Source organism: Tiliqua scincoides, chromosome 3, assembly GCF_035046505.1.
Source record: "Tiliqua scincoides isolate rTilSci1 chromosome 3, rTilSci1.hap2, whole genome shotgun sequence".
Classification (NCBI taxonomy): domain Eukaryota; kingdom Metazoa; phylum Chordata; class Lepidosauria; order Squamata; family Scincidae; genus Tiliqua; species Tiliqua scincoides.
In genome coordinates, this window is record NC_089823.1 from 136,502,470 (window position 1) to 136,506,444 (window position 3,975).

A 3,975-nucleotide genomic window follows, 5' to 3' on the forward strand; every position below is an offset into this window, starting at 1 on the left:
TTTCTCTCTGTCTCACAGAATTCCCTGAGTCTCTCCCTCAACACTTCAACTGGGTCCCACTTCATACTGATACTTTCCCAGCTAAAAATATCAACAAATCTCCTACCAGCCGCTAGCGTTTGAATAACTACTCCAGGGTTGCCTTTCCAGCCAGATGGTCCTTGATAGAAACTTCAGATGTCAACTTACATTGCCATATCAGAGCAGTTTCTCCTCTACCTTCTTGTATATGCAAAGAAAAAGAAACAGAAACACCTGATATTATTTCAAGGTTCTTTTTTTTTTCTTTTTGCTGTTACAACAAGCATTTCTGTTTTCTTTCATGTTGTTCAGAGGGCAACTTATGAAATCACCGAGGAGATGTAAAAGGGTGGAGAATGAAATCAGAAAGACACTTTCCAGCTATAATACAAGTTAAATAATTGAGAATATTATGACAAATATGTTCTAACTATTTAAAGAAACTCAGAGCCCAATCCTGTAGTGGCACAGAGCTGTGCCGCCAATCACAGTTGCAAACATGCTGTAAGGCACATTTACGGGGCTCACCGCTGGGCTCCCACCGGTGCTAGTGGTGGTCACCCAGCTTCCGCAGCTCGGCAGTCTCCTGGACCGCAGAGCAGCAGAATGGCGGGGAGGAAGTGTTTCAGGGAGGGGGGAGGCTGGCGGAGGTGCAGAGAAGGCAGAGGGAGGCGTGTCAGGGAGGGAGGAAGATCCTCGGAGCTCTGCTCTGCAGGATCCAGGGCACTCGTGTACAGCTGCATGCGGGGTTGCTTACCATACTCGGGGGAAGGGGACAAACGTCCCCTTTTCCTGAAGCACCTCCCACAGTAGTGCAGGATTCGGCGGTAGCCCTTCTCGGTGCTGCCGAGCCTGGGCACCCCAGGCAGCTCAGGATTGGGTTGCCTGGCTGCAATCCTACCCACACTTACCTGGAAGCTAGCCCCATTGACTGCAATAGAACTTACTTCTGAGTGGACAGGCATAGCCTTGGGCTCTCAGGCTGCAGTCCTATACACATTTTCCTGGAAGTAAGTCTCACTGAACACCAAATGGAACTTGCGTCTGAGTAGCCATGCAAAGGCCTGTGTTAGACAATACTTGCATGACTTAAATTCGACATTGTTGCACCTGCATCGGAATCTAGGCCTTCTACTCACAGATAGTGTGCAGAGAGGTCTGAGCTTCAATCAGTCCTGTAGTTTTAGTCAGTCCTCCCCTACTGACCCTTCAAGCTGCCTGGGGCCAGGCAAGCTTAGGAGCTTCCCCAAGTGTGGTGTAAAAGTCATATGTGAATTACAGTTGGTTTGCGGCTTATGTGAGGGTTACTTGCTGATGTTGGCTCAAAAAGCCAAGATCATGCTTACAGTATAGGACAATCTTCTCTTAACTCCAACAAATGCTGTATGGACTGCTTCTTTAAGAACTAAAAGCCCAGTAGAAGACACCTGGCAATAGGCTTGCTCCAGGGCATAAACAGTGTATGTGAAATGGTGAGTGCAAGCTCTCTTCCTCCAAACTCTGACCTTTCCTAAGGTATTTGCTTATTAACTATTTTGCAGCCCACTCACCCAGTTTTCTTCCAGGACCAGGAGAAGGAGCAAAAGTGGAATGGGCAATTAGGGCACCCTGGAACTGCTGCTTCCTTCGGAGTCTGTGCTTGTAGTGTTTGCTTTCTGTTCTATGAGACAAGGCTCTTCAGGTACAAAGTATGCCCTTCAGGAAGCATTTGTCGTATCTCATAGTCAAGACGGCCAGAAGAGCAAAGCCAGAGCAAGCCAGAGTCCTTGGGGAGAGGAAAGAGACAGGAATAGAAACTTTATTTCTCACCTACTTTCCTTCCCAGGCACTGCAGCCTTGTTTGCAAATGATGCCTTTTTGGGGAACCAGATAGTGAAAAGAGGTGGGTAGGAGGTGGGGTTTGAGCTTATTGAAAAGGGACACAGGAATGGGAAGATGTATAAAGGAGTAAAGGGACCTTTGTTTTCAGTCTGAGGAAAGCTGTGGGAGCAAAAAAAAGCCTTCACGAGGAGCAAAACATGGTTTGCTGGGTGAAATTTGCAACCTCCTTCCTATATGTTTTTAAAATGCCCTAGTTTACAACCCTTTTAAGACTGGATAAAGTGAAGTTACTTTGTTCTCCCTTCACTATACTGTGACATTGTGGTTCAAAGTTCACAGCAGGAAATACAGCAGTGATTGGCCCCAAGGTTACCCTGGTGAGGCTGAACAGAGATTTGAATTCAAGTCACCCTGGACCAAGTCCCACACACTATACTCCATTATAATGGCTCTCAAATATGTGTTGCAGAAGGGAGGGGGGTAAAAACCTCATGAACCATAGATCAGGGTAATTTATAAGATTGTTTTCAAGAAGGCTGTCTCAGCCTGTACAAGAAGGTTATATAAAGCAATGCAGAATTCCCTGAGCGGTGCACAGGCCTTAGTCCGAGCAGGCACTGAAGACACTTGTGAAACAGGTGACTTAACTGAGGAAAGGGGGTGGATGGTCTGCAATGTGTTTGAGGCAGGAAGGATGAGTCGGGCTTACCCAAGTGCAAAACCTGGAGAATAAAAACATTCTTTTTTGGAGGGGATGCAGGACTTCCCCTGGCTTCCTTCTCTGCTGCTGTACACCTTCCAAACACAAACTTGGAAAGCAGGGAGAAAGAAGTATAGGGGCAAAGGGGTGGGGTGCAGGGTGAGGAAGCTGCAAGGGTAGCTGATGGGTACACCTCTGCTGCACAAAAGCAGCCACTTCAACTGTTACCCTGCACATGCCTGATCTTGTCTGATCTCAGAAGCTAAGCAGGGTCAGGCCTGGTTAGTACTTGGATGGGAGACTGCTTGGGAATACCAGGTGCTGTAGGCTTATACCATAGTCTTTTGAGACTGAAGGTTGCCAACCACCTCTCCTTGTGACATCAGGCTGGTTACAGGGCCAAAGTGGGACCACCTGGCAATAGCAGCCTCCAATGAAAACCATGAGTCTGATGTAAGATTCCTGTCTAGAGTGTTTGACAGGTGAGAGTAAATCATCTGTGTAAATCAGAGAGTAAGCCATCATGTGATAATCACAATGTCCATGTACAAATGAGTTTTGGCTATTATTGCTCCCCCCTCCTTTGCATTTTCTACAGTTTGTGTGCTTGTTGTGATGGAACAAAAAGCTAGCTTGATTATGTTGCTTTAAACCCTTTTTCTTCTATACATTTACCTCGAAGTCTACTTTCAAAATTATCACAAACCAGATTCCTCTCTAGCCACCTGTTCTGGCTTTTCAGCTATTACCTTGCTCAGTAGGGGAAACATTTTAGATCCTGTCTGTCCAATATAATCTTAAAAGAGCCACCACAAGAAGGAGTGAGTATTGTATGTCCTTCAAATATCATCTATCTTCTCTAGTCTAGGCGTTGGCAGTAGTGTCTAACATCTAGCAGCCACTCTTCAGTCCTGGGTAAATTAAAGCCACTTTCTGGGCACTAGATTCTGGTTTCTACTCATGCAACTAGACAGCATGGAGACTGCCCTGCCATATATTGGCATAAAGGACAAAGAGATCTAGTTATTATTTGTGACATAGCGAGAGCCCACATGACATGTTCCAAGAATGTCTGAAAACAGTAAAATAGAGATGTTGAAAGAAACTGGTGTTAAAATGAAGCCCTAAGGATTGCATCGTGTGTGGTGCTTGCATTAGGTGTGTGGTTCCTTAAAGTAGCACACTGGGATGTGAGATATACGGTTAGCAGCTTGCCAGTTAACTTCACCTCCTTAAATGTATAGCAAAATGTGCCATGTCAGTATCAAAGGCTGGATTTGTGCACAGCATTGCTGATGCAAGACATTTTTTAAAGGGGATATTACTACACCTTTATTATGGAGTTCTGTGATTCTTTTTCCTTGCTTTATTAACCCAAAGTAACCTAATTCCAGCATCCCTAGGAAAGACTGCAAGTCCAAAATGATATTGTA

General features: G+C 45.5%; 1 pseudogene; it reads left to right on the plus strand.

Moving 5' to 3' along the window:
* The first annotated feature begins 2,755 nt into the window (after positions 1-2,755).
* Positions 2,756-2,872, plus strand: LOC136646594 (5S ribosomal RNA; annotated as a pseudogene).
* Positions 2,873-3,975: the final 1,103 nt, after the last annotated feature.